Below are 13,376 nucleotides of genomic sequence, written 5' to 3'. Positions count from 1 at the left end.
ATGCTTCTTCCAAGTAGTGTTCAGCATGGAGGAGCACTGATTCATCAGCTGAGGGAGGGCATTAGGTTGTAATCAGCAGGAGATTTCCTTGCTATATCAGGCTGTTGCGTGACGAGTCTGTGGGACAGCTCTCCCAATTTTGGCACATGTCCTCAGATGTTAGTGAGGAGAACTGGGCAGGGTGTGCCTTTGTCGTTTCCAGTACCTAGGTCGTTGCTAGGTGGTCTGTCCAGTTTTATTCTTGTTTGACTTTTCTGTAGCACTTTCATACCACTGTCTTCATGTGTCCCCAACCTCTGTGGTGGTACATTTTTAATCTAAATAGCATTACCTATAGATGGCCCTGTGGAGGATTCTGCCACAAGGATGTAGTCCTGCCATAATAAAAGCCGAAAGTGCTGGAAATACACAGCAGGTCTAGCAGCATCTGTAGGGTGAAAAACAGAGTTAACGTTTCAGGTCTGTGACCTTTCATCGGAACTCTGTTCTAATCAGGAGCCCTACCATAGCTGGACTCCAGATACATTGTCTCTTAGTTTGTTTTGGGTTTCTCTCATTAAGCTTTTAATTGTGTCATTTTCTCTATCTGAGGATTTGGAGGAAATGGGGATCTGAATGTGGAAAAATTGCATGCAAAAGAATGAAAGGATATACTTTCTTAATTGGCTTTGGACTGTTGACACACTTAATGTTTTTCATCAATTGTACTCAACTGAAAGGTAGACAAATAATCTAGTTGTTTCATATGTTTGAAAGACTTTACCAAATTATGTTGGCAAATGTATTATTGATGGAAGTAAAGAAGTTACTACTTTCTTATGAATTAATTAACTTTAAAAATATTGTTCCTTTTACTTGCCAGCACCTAAAGTATCCTAAAAATTAGTGATCTCTTAAAAGTCGTGATCTCTTAGTTGTCCAGGACATTGTGCAAGTTTGACCATGACGGCCTTTTCTGGAAGTAGGTGCATTCTTTGCTTTATTAAATGTTTTTTGAAATCAATTGACATGATTCAGATCATTGATACGTTTCTTGCAATCGTTCGAGTTATGCTGGTCATTAGAAATGTTCTCTTTAATGTACAGTTGTACACCATGCCTTTCAGTAGCTCTCTTGCAAACTGTGTCTTTCATGTCTAGAAATGGTGACAATCTAGAACTGGCTACCGCAGGGAGTAGCGAAGGCGAATAGTACAGATGCATTTAAGGGGAAGCTAGATAAGCATATGAAGGAGAAGGGAATTGAGTGTTATACTGATAGAATTAGATGAGGAAGGATGGGAGGAGGTTTGAGTGGAACATGAATGTCAGCATGGACTAATTGAGCTGAATGGCCTGTATCTGTACTGTGCATTCTATGTAAGAAAGTACCAATTACCATACTTATCTATGTAATTTTTTACCTTCAAAATGTGATCAATGTTTTGAATTATTTAAACTAATTTTCCATTCGGGAGATTTGCAATTTCAGAGGTCAAATAAAAAGTTGAGCATTAGATGCTCAGCGGTTAGTGAATTTAGCCAATGTCAAGCAACTTCCAAAAATGCTTGAAGAATAAAGCACTTTTTTAACTAAAGAAAGACTGTTGAACAAAATGAATGATGCAGACGGCTTCTTTTAATAAAGGATATGCGATTAATGCTAAAGAGTTTACTAGTAACCGTTCTTCACAAAGGTTAAGCAATATCTTGTGGTACATACTGTTTCTGGTGTGTTGACAGTTGATACTGATCTGGAAGGTAACATTTCATTCCAGGCAGCACCATCTGTTCTCATTTCCACCACAAATGTGAAACATTTCTGCGAAACAAGTGGCAGCTTATCTCCGCTCATATTTATCAATGCATTAGTTTATTTTGTATTTTCTTTTTCTGGCACTGTGCTGCTAAACCTCAGCTGTTGTTCTTTCACGCCAGCACAGAAACAACAAAAACAACTTGCATTTATATAGTACATTTACTGGAGTAAAACATCCCAAAGTGCTTTGCAAGAGTGTGATCAAACAAAATTTGACACCGAACCACATGAAATATTCGGACAGGTGAGGGTCAAAGAGGTAGGTTTTAAAGAGCATCTTAGAGGAGGTAGAGAAGCGGAGAGCTAGAGGGAGGGAATTCCATAGCTTAGACAGCTGAAGGCATGCCTGCCTGTGGTAAAGCGATGAAAATGGGGGATGAGCAAGAGACCAGAATTGGAGGAGTGCAGAGATTCTGGAGGGTTGTGGAGCTGGAAGAACTTATGTCAATAGGGAGGGAAGAGGCCGCGGCGAGATTTGAAAACAAGGATGAGAATTTTAAAATAGACATGATGTCGGACCAGAAACCAATGTAGGTCAGAGAAGATAGGTGAATAGAACTTGGTACGGGTTAGGATACTGGCAGCAGAGTTTTGAATGAGGTCAAGTTTCTGGAGGGTGCAGGTGGGAGGTTGGCCGGGAGAGTATTGCAATAGTTGAGTCAGGTGCTACTAAAGGCATGGATGAGGGTTTCAGCAGCAAATGAATTGAGGGAGGGGTATGGTGGTGGAAGTAGGTGGTTTTGGTGATGGAGGATATCAGGTCAGAAGCTCAGCTCAGAGTCCAATAGGATGTTGAGACTGTGAGCAGTCTGGTTCAGACTCAGGCATCGGTGGCTAGGAAGAGAGATAGAGTTAGTAACTAGGAAACAGAGTTTGTGGCAGGGATAGAAGACAATGACTTACAATATTTAATTGGAGGAAATTCTTGCACATCCTTTTCTGGATGTCAGACAAGCAGCGTGACAAATTGGTGACAGTAGAGTGGTCATGAGAGATGGTGGTGATTTAGAGGTGGATGCTATTCGCGTACATGTGAAGCCTGACATCATAATTCCAGATGATGTTGCGAGCTGCTGAATGTAGATAAGAAATTGAAGAGGGCAATGATAGATCATTGGCAAACTCCAGAGGTATCAGAGTGAAAAGGGAAACCTTTTCATGTGATTCTCTGGATAGATAGGAATGGAACCAGGCGAGATATGATACATTTACAAAATTTTGAAGCCCATTCTTGGGAGGTAAGCACCACAGCCATTCATTGCTCAGTTATAAGAGCAGCAACCAGATTTGAAATTCAGAACGGATAATATTTGAACTCCAAAATCAGGTTTTATCCTGTAAATAGGCAGGAGCTGTAACAACCACATAGGTTGCCACTGTTTGTAATGATAAACAGATGTGCAATTATATGTGAACTCTTTGTAAAGAATATCAAATTCTGCCTCTTGTGCGACGCGGTGATGCAGAGCATTGGAGCCTCTATGGCACCCTGGCAGGCACCCAGACTTGTGCTGCTGTGGGGAGGAAGAGGAATTAGAATGAGGAGAATCCCAATCAGCCTCATGCAATACCCGTTGAGAGTTTCAGATGGACGCCTGCAAAGCCCTGAGAACAACTTGTATGTTTGTAATGCATGAAATACCCTTGCATGAGGCAGTACTTTGCTGCTAGACGAAGTTGTCAAGTGAGCAGAGCAGATTTATCTTCATGGATAATTAATCATTCTTGGTCTCAGGTTAATAAATTAGATTAATAAAACAGGAATATTGTTTTCATTATTGTAAATGGTCTTTAAAATGTTGCACATTGGTTTGTGTGTGCACCTAGTTTCGACTGAGTGTGGAGGAGAGATTCCCTCCTTTCGATGCTGTATAAAAAGGGAAACAGAGAATCTGATGAGCCTGTGTGAGAGGTTTCTTCTGTTCACTATTTATAGCAAAAGCATAAATCATTTTTCTAATGCAATTTCGCTCAAAATAGCAGAGAAAATTCTCCCCTTCCCCGCCACCCCAGAGTGCAGTACCGAGCAACATGTCATCTACTTCTAAAGAATGCAATGGTGAAAAATGTGTATGAATATTTGGTTGTAAGGGTGCAGTAAGTGCATCATTTACATTATTCTTTTAGAAGCTTAGAATGCTGAATGTTCTTTCTGGCTTTTAAAATGATCTATGGGGGTTGGTCCACTGGCATAGTGTGGTGGTAGATTGAGGGATATGCTGGTCCATGAGGTTGCAGATTGTGGTAGAATACAATTCTTCTGCTGCTGATGGCCCACAGCGCTTCATGGATGCCCAGATTTGAGCTGCTAGATTTGTTTTGAATCTATCCCATTTAGCATGGTGGTAGTGCCACACAACACAACCTCCAAAAGGCATTTGATAAACTACCACATGAGACACTTACCAGCAAAGTTAAAGCCCATAGAATGAAAGGGACAATGGTAACATGGATATGAAGTTGGTTGAGTAACAGGAAATGGCGAGTAGTGGTGGATGATTATTTCGGACAGGAGGAAGGTGGAGTTTCCCAGGGGTTGGTACGAGGACCACTGTTTTTATTATATATGTTAATAACCTAGCCTTGGGTATACAGGGCACAATTTCAAAATTTGGAGTTGACACAAAACTTTGAAGTATTGCTAACTGTGAGGAGGATAGTGATAGAATCCAAGAGGACATAGACAGGCTGGTGGAACGCTTGGCAGATGACTTTTATTGCAGAGAAGTGCAAAGCGATACACACTGGTAGGAAGAATGAGGAGAGGCAATATAAAATAAAAGGACAGGTTGAGAAAGTGGTCAAAAAAAGCACACGGGATCCTGGGCTTTATAAGTAGAGGCGTAGAGTACAAAAGCAAAGGAAGTTATGATGAATCTTTATAAAACATTGGTTCGGTCTTAACTGGATTATTCTGTCCAATTCTGAACACCACATTTTAGGAATGATGTGAAGACTTTAGAGAGGGTGCAGAAAAGATTTACGATAATGGTTCCAGGAATGTGGGACTTCCAGTTACATGGATAGATTGGAGAAACTGAGGTTGCTCTCCTTAGCAAAGAGGCAATTGAGAGGAGATTTGATAGAGATATTCAAAATCATGAGGGCTCTAGACAGAGTAGATAGGGAGAGACTGTTCTGGTTGGCGGAAGGGTCAAGAACCAGATGACACCAATTTTAAGTGACTGGCAAAGAACCAATATTTTCACACAGCAAGTGGTTAGGACCTGGAATGCACTGCCTGAGAGTGTGATCCTGGCTTTCAAAAGGGAATTGGATAAGCACCGGAAGAGAAAAATATTTCTGGGCTACCGGGAAAGGGCAGCCGATTGGAACTAGCTGGGGTGCTCTTGCAGAGAGCCAGCATGGACACAATAGGCCAAATGTCCTCCTTCCATGCTCTAAGCATTCTATGGTCAGAATTTTACGCCCCCCCAAAGAGCGGGAAGGTGACGAAGGAGGGTGTAAAATGGAGCGAGAGACTCGGGGGGCCCTTCCCAATCCGCTCCCGCCTCCGCCACTACTTTACGCAGGGTGGCGGTGGCAAAAAATGGCCCGCCCTCCCCAGGCCAATCAAGGCCTTTAAGTGGTCACTTAACAGCCACTTAAGGGATTCCACCCACTGCCACAGGGATTTTACCGGTGGGCTGGTCGAGCAGCTGAGCCAAGAGAGAAGCTGCCTGACAAAAGCAGGTAGCTCTCTGACTGCCTTGGGTGGGGTGGGGGGGCCTCATGATTGGGCACCCTGTGCCCAATGGAGGGCCGCCCCCGCTGCCCCAACCACCCAACACCCTCCGTCCCCCAATCGACCACACTTGCCTCTCTGGAGCCTGACCGATCACCCCCAGCAAGGCACCAAAAACTTCACGAAGCTGGGCTGTAGTCCCAGTGGTGGCCACCGCTCCAGGTGGCGCTGCTGGGACTAAGAGCTGCCGGCCAGAAGCGGGTTTGCCACTGACTTTTCAGTCGGTGGATGGCTCCCATCCACTGAGGGAAAAGCCCCAGCTTATGATTCTATAGTAGAATTTGAGAAATGAATAGAACCTTAACCTTAGTAATAATCACTGACTACATATTGACCAATGCCAGTCCTGTTAACTTTTTAAAATATGCTAAGCATAAATGCCACTGGAGCCTCAAAGGCTTAAAACCCAAAAGGCACTGCTAACTTCAATAACAACATCAAAAATAAAACTTTATCTCATGTGAGAAGCATCAACTCAATAGTCCACACCACACTTTCAGGAACCGTTTTAGAGGCTGCATTCACAAATTACATGGGTGTATATTCAAGATGACAGCTGCGGATGGTGGCAGATACTACATGTTTCATGGGAAACAACATAATTTTGTTTTGACCTTTCCCCAACTATATAATACTACTATGTCATAGAATCATACAGAATAGAAAGAGGTCTTTGAAAGAGCTGCCAATTAGTCTCAATCCCCTGCTCTTTTCCCATAGCCCTGCAAATTTCTCCTTTACAAGTATATTGAATGTATTTTACGTTGCTTCAAAGCTACATTTGTTTCTTGGAAGATTGTGAAGCCAGAGTGAAAACCTTGTCAGTAATTATACTTATTACTTGCCTTTATGTTTTTCATACCTTATTTTCATAGTACCTAATTTTGATTGATGAAATTTGAAAATCCAACATAAAATTGGTTTTAAGAGATGCTTTAAGGTAAAAGTGCAAATTCCACTTTTTAATAGTACAGGCACTGTATACTATTAGTCTAGTGATTATTGATTGGTTACATTTTGGAAGCATTGAATAAAAGACATAGAGATTGCTTCATAATACAGAACAGGAATAATGCATTTATCAGAAAAATGTGAGCATGCGTAGTCTCAGGCAACAATATCAGTGGTGTATTTCTGTAATATTCACTATTGTGTATGTTGCTTTAGGGTAAAAGTGCAAATTCCACTTTTTAATAGCACAGGCACTGAATATTATCAGTCTAGTGATTGTTGATTGGTTACATTTTGGAAGCATTAAGTAAAAGACGTAGAGATTGATGTAGAGTGTTGTAGAGCGTGATTGGAGTATTGGAATATTATACAATATTGGCCCAGAAATTGCTGGAAAAACAATGGCGAATAAATGGCACCCGCTATGATTACTTCACAAAAAATCCAGCGATTTGAAGAAGTGATATGCTATGAGTTTCGATTCTCCACAAATTGCTAGACGATTTGTGATGCTCCCGCTTTAGCCTCAATAAAAAGGAACTTGAATGGCGTGCAAAGTCATTTCAAAGAACAGTTAAGAGTCACCTTGCTGTGAGTCTGAAATCTCATTTAGGCTAGACCAGGTGATGACAGAAGATTTCCTTTCCCAAAGAACAAAAGCGTACCTGATGGGTTTTTACAATATCCAATTGTTTCATGGTCACCATTACTGATATTAGCTTTTTAATTCCAGATTTATTTAATTAACTGAATTTAAATTCCCCAACTGCAATTGTGGGATTTGAACTTGTCTCCAGATCATTAGTCCAGGATTCCAGATTACTAGTCCAATAATATAATCACAATGCTATGGTACCCCACAAAATTTTAAAGCAATGTAAAATATGTAGTCCGATTTGAAGTGAACGCAAGCAATTCAATTTAGAATTGCTATCAATTTGCTAAAACTGTCTTTATCTTAATTCAGATGAGCTTCTCTTTTGGATTTCTATGACCTGCTCTGCGCTACAGCATATTTTATAGGAGGGAAGATTTTATTTATTTTACACTACATTGATAGAGCTTTAGCCGGCACTTAATAATGTAGCTAAGCTATTTGTATGAACATGAATGATTAGAGTCTGTCATTTCCTAATAAAAATCTATCTGCAGTTAACAGCCTCCTTGATTTTCCAGACAGGCTCATTAACCTCCTGCATAAGGTTTCTGTGATTGTCTTTACATTTTGTCCTATCTTTCTGTGTCTTTTAAGATGTTTTTTCTGAACAACAATTCAAACTATATAAATCCTGGTGAAGCTGCCCCCTGGCAGCACAAAGTCAAAATATAGGTCCTTGGGAAGTTGCCCTATGCTGAAATGGTAATGTTTCTGCATTGTTGTAGCCCTGCATAGGATTCATTCTGTGCCTCTCTGCTTTTTACTGGTGGTGTTTTTCCTCTTCTTCTGTGCTCTTCCAACATTTATTACAAAAAGATTTCTAACCTGTGTAACAGATCGTGTTGTGCAGAAGTCCAAATGGTAGGTTATCCTTACTGACGTTCTTCAGCAAAGGTGAAGCTATTCTGTGTTTTTTTTTATTTGTTCATGGGATGTGGGCGTTGCTGGCTAGGCCAGCATTTATTGCCCATCCCTAATTGCACTTGAGAAGGTGGTGGTGAGCCGGCTTCTTCAACTGCTACAGTCCATGTGAGGTAGGTACACCCACAGTGTTATTAAGAAGGGAGTTCCAGGATTTTGACCCAGCGACAGTGAAGGAACAGCGATATAGTTCCAAGTCAGGATGGTGTGTGGCTTGGAGGGCAACTTGTGGTGTTCCCATGCATCTGCTGCCCTTGCCCTTTTCAGTGGTAGAGGTCGTGGGTTTGGAAGGTGCTGTCTAAGGAGCCTCGGTGCATAGCGCCAGTGCATCTTGTAGATGGTACACACTGCTGCCATGGTGCGTCGGTAGTGGAGGGAGTGAATGGCATGCCATCCACTACAATCATGCGGGCTGCTTTGTCCTGGATGGTATCAAGCTTCTTGAGTGTTGGAGCTGTACCCATCTAGGCAAGTGGAGAGTATTCCATCACATTCTTGACTTGTGTCTTGTAGATGGTGGACAGGATTTGGGGAGTCAGGAGGTGAGTTACTTGCTGCAGAATTCCCAACCTCTGACCTGCTCCTGTAGCCACAGCAATTATATGGCTACTCCAGTTCAGTTTCTGGTCAATGGTAACCCCCAGGATGTTGATAGTGGGGGATTCAGCAATCGTAGTGTCATTGAATGTCAAGGGGAGATGGTTAGATCCTCTCTTGTTTGAGATAGTCATTGCCCGGCACTTGTGTGGCGTGAATGTTTCTTGCCACTTATCAGCCCAAGCCTGGATATTGTTAAGGTGTTGCTGCATTTCTACACAGACTGCTTCAGTATCTGAGGAATCGCAAATGTTGCTGAACATTGTGCAATCATCAGCGAACATCCCCACTTCTGACCTTGTGATTGAAGGAAGGTCATTGATGAAGCAGCTGAAGATGGTTGGGCCTTGGACACGACCGTGAGGAACTCCTGCAGTGATGTCCTGGAGCTCAGATGATTGACTTCCAACAACCACAACCATCTTCCTTTGCGCTAGGTATGACTCCAGCCAGTGGAGGGTTTCCCCCCTGATTCCCATTGACCTCAGTTTTGCTAGGGCTCGTTGATGCCATTCTAAGTCAAATGCTGCCTTGATTTCAAGGGCAGTCATTCTCACCTCACCTCTTGAGTTCAGCTCTTTTGTCCATGTTTGAACCAAGGTTGTAATGAGGTCAGGAGCTGAGTGGCCCTGGCAGAACCCAAACTGAGTGTCACTGAGCAGGTTATTGCTAAGCAAGTGCCACTTGATGGCACTGTTGACGACACCTTCCATCACTTTACTGATGATCGAGAGTAGACTGATGGGGCGGTAATTGGCCGGGTTGGACTTGTCCTGCATTTTGTCACAGGACATACCTGGGCAATTTTCCACATTGCCAGGTAGATGCCAGTGTTGTAGCTGTACTGGAACAGTTTGACTAGAGCAACAGCCAGTTCTGGAGCACAAGTCTTCAGTACTATTGCCGGAATGTTGTCAGGGTCCATAGCCTTTGTAGTATCCAATGCCTTCAGTCGTTCCTTGATGTCACATGGAGTGAATTGAATTGGCTGAAGACTGGCATCTGTGGTGCTGCGGACTTCAGGAGGAGGCCGAGATGGATCATCCATTCAGCATTTCAAGATGAAGATTGTTGCAAATGCTTTAGCCTTACCATTTGCGCGGATGTGCTGGGCTCCCCCATCATTGAGGATGGGGATATTTGTGGAGCCGCCTCCTCCAATTTGTTGTTTAATTGTCCACCACCATTCATGACTGGATGTGGAAGGACTGCAGAGCTTAGATTTAATCTGTTGGTTGTGGGATTGCTAGCTATATCTGTCGCATACTGCTTATGCTGTTTGGATGCAAGTAGTCCTGGGTTGTAGCTTCACCCGGTTGATACCTCATTTTGATGTCGGCCTGGTGCTGCTCCTGGCATGCCCTCCTGCACTCTTCATTGACCTCTTCATATTCTGTGTAACTTATGGAAAGCTTTCAGTTATTGTGAGGAACATGGATAAGAGCTACCACCAGTTACACTCCCACAATCTTCTTATGAGAAATACATCTCACTGTCCAGTCCCAGACTGATGAAGAGCTAAGATTCTCATCCCAGATACCATGAAGATATGGTTCACCCAGTCTTTTGCAGGATTCAAGTACATAAAACAAATCTAACTACCCATATTACTTGTTGACACTATTGTACTCTGTAGAAAGGGTGAAATTATTTACAGCATAGTAATTGTGACACAGCTATAAGCCACCCACTTAATGCCACTTTTCTGAAAATTTACGTTCAGTTGTAACTTCTCTTAGATTTACTGAGTACTATATACTTCTTCTCAGTGAATGTTGGAGATTTTATGAATGGTGTTGTTTATGTGTACTTAAAATAACAAAATCAGATAATAGTTATTGACCTGTGTGAATCCCAGAAGTGAGCTGAGTAGATAGGATACAGAATAAATGGGAGCTAAATTGGAAAGCCCCCGAAACAAGCACAGGGATCATGATGCATAATTTACCTGTGCCTGTTGATTGCAATGCAGGCATCACGGCACTTCATACTGCCTGCTCCTTTGAATGACCTCCATGTCCAGCCAGCACTAACTATGCTGTTCATTGACTGGATACATCAGGAGGGAGCCAATATTTTGAATGGCTAGCACCACTTAAAGCTAACCTGCATTGCCTAAAGCTAGCCTGCACTGCCTAAAGCTAGCCTGCACCTCTGAAAGGGAGGAGCATTGTGGCTGGAGGAGGAGCTGGGAGCCATACTTGAAGAGAATTTGTTCTGGGAAAGAACAAGGAATGGCCCTAAGTGGAGAGAGTAGGCTCCAAGGTTTTCCAACGCTGCGCTGGAGGTCTTGGTGGAGGAGGTGGAAAAGAGATGTCCTATCTACAGTAGGGAAGGTGACCATCCAGCCACTCAGTCAAAAGACAGTGGGAGCAGGTAACAGTGGAGTCAAGCCCCAAGGACCTGGCTGCAGTGCCATAAGAAGTTCAACAATCTCATGAGTGGTCAAAGTCAGTGAACGCATCTTCAAATGCCATATTGTACTAACTGCACTACTAGTCTCAGTCATCGTTCAATTCACCACACTCCAATCACTCACCTACCAACAATCTCTATCAAACAGGCCTCATACCTAACATTCATATGCTCCAGTTCACTGTCACACACTTAGCACAGATGCGAACCTCACACACTCATTTCACAGCTTGCACACATTGCCAACTCTTCAACCATGACAGTCACATCAGCCAAACAGATTGCATGACTCTCACTGACACACTTCCCTCTCTCTTGCAGGACAAGGTGGCTCATAACCAGAGGTAGCGCGATCTAACCGGAGGGGCGCAGCAGTGCCTACATGTGCTGACCCTCATGGAGGAGATGGTGGTGTCCATTATTGGAACAGCCGTTGCTGAGGCTGTGGTCAGCAACCGAACTGAAACCATTGAAGATGACGGTATGCTCATACCTAATCTTCATATTCACACAACGCTAAAGCAAAATACTGTGAATGCTGGAAATCTGAAATAAAAACAGCAGGTCTGGCGACATCTGTGGAGAGAAAAACAGAGTTAACATTTCAGGTTGATGATCTTTAATCAAAACCTCCTTCTCACATCCCCCTTCCCCCACTCTCTTCTGATTTACAAGCTACAGATACTGTAAGTGTGCACCTCTTGCTTTCCCCTGCCCCCTGCCCGCACCCTTAACTTTGTGCCTTTTTCCTTTCAGGTACCCATAAAGTGCAACCTGGCTAGACAGTGGAGGAACAGTAAGGAGACAATGATGATGAAGACACAGCATTGTTCCTTGATTTCACACTTACAGCCACCAGTTCAGATACTGACACTGTGCATATCTTAGAGGATATTTAGAGGTGGGGCCTGCACGTGATGAGACACTGGGCAACAGCAGGTTGCAGTCAGGGCATGAACCTCCTGTCCTCTCTCAGGATGACAGCATTTGTCCTCCCACCACTGCCACTCCACCAGTGCACTTGCTGCTGTGTATCGGCCAACCGGCACAGACTGCTACCACCCACGCTGAGATGGTGCAATCTGCAGTCAGGTCTTCTAAGCCTTAGGCAGCTTGAGGTCATCCTCAAGGCCATCTTAAGTCTCCTTCACTGAAAGTCAGCAGCCTTCCATCAGCCATGCTGCAGCCACTGGGGTAGCACTGCATAGGTGCACTGGGACAGGAAAAAAGCAACAGTAAGTATGCACTAAGCGCAGCGCACAAGGGTGGTTAGTTGACTTTTGTAAGCAATATTGCATGATTTAATTTATAAATTCAGTTTGGAAAGTTTATTTTACGCTGACTTATTGCATTGTGGCCAAACTGACACTGTGATGGTCGGTGATAAAGGGAAGATAAGGGGCTGAATTTTATAGAGCCCTCAACGTCAGGAACGGGGGCATGAAGATGAGGCCCACCACCCACCTTGACGCCAGCAGGGCCCAGCCCGATCTCAATGGAGGCAGAGAGGCCTCACGGCGGGCCCCCCGCCACTCGGCAATGGGACCGCGATTTACATATTTAAATAAATTAACTTACCTGAATTAATGAAGTTCCCATCGCCTCCTGATTTGCCGCCGCAAACTTCATCCTGACAGCCAGTACTACCGTGCCTTCAAATCCCCGTCCGGGGAAACGAGGAACGACACCTCCGTGCAGGACGGGGAGAGTGGGGTCAAACTTACCTGATTGGGCGAGGGGGTGATGGGAAGGGGTAAAGGACAAAGGTCATGTGCTTACTCTGCTTGCTTGTCTCCAGGAAGAGAGAATGAAATTTAGTTAGCTCTCATTGAATAGAGAACCTCAGTGACCTCCCTCATTCAACAGTGGACAGCAGCCTGCGAGTTGTTGTAAATATCTCCAGCTACAGCCTTGAAGGACCCAAACACATAAAAGTTCATAACCACATTTACCTTCAGAACCACTGGCACCACAGTCCTTGTCCTGCTCTGAAGTTGCGGTTGTGTCTGCAGCTGTTGACCGATTTCAGTGAAGATGTGTTTGCTGAAGTGCAGGCGTCTCACATTATTGTTCCCCACTGATTTCAGATAGAAGAATTACTCCCTGTACACTCTGGACAGCTTTGTCTCCTGCTGAGAGACCTTTTTGCCCATCTCTTCTACCTCCCCCTTCCAGCAGCTTGACCTGCCTGCGGGGTCTCTGTTCATTCTCTATGTCATTCTGTATTCCAATGGGAATACCTACTGCTGCACCCATCTCTGGGAGCAGCTGGTTTGTGCAGAAGCCTTGAA

General features: G+C 43.7%; 1 protein-coding gene across 2 annotated transcripts in view; it reads left to right on the top strand.

Moving 5' to 3' along the window:
• Positions 1-13,376, top strand: part of gab2 (GRB2-associated binding protein 2) — a 415,117-nt gene that overhangs the window by 107,406 nt on the left and 294,335 nt on the right. Inside the window, exon 1 of one of the 2 annotated variants that reach the window (XM_068033915.1) lies at positions 12,260-12,320. The exons of the other annotated variant lie outside the window; for it this stretch is intronic. The gene's annotated coding sequence lies outside the window, so the exon portion shown is untranslated. Of the gene's footprint in view, positions 1-12,259; positions 12,321-13,376 lie in introns of those variants that run through there. 2 annotated transcript variants of the gene reach the window in all.

Source organism: Heterodontus francisci, chromosome 6 (assembly GCF_036365525.1).
Source record: "Heterodontus francisci isolate sHetFra1 chromosome 6, sHetFra1.hap1, whole genome shotgun sequence".
Lineage (NCBI taxonomy): Eukaryota > Metazoa > Chordata > Chondrichthyes > Heterodontiformes > Heterodontidae > Heterodontus > Heterodontus francisci.
This window is presented reverse-complemented; position numbering and strand designations above follow the sequence as displayed.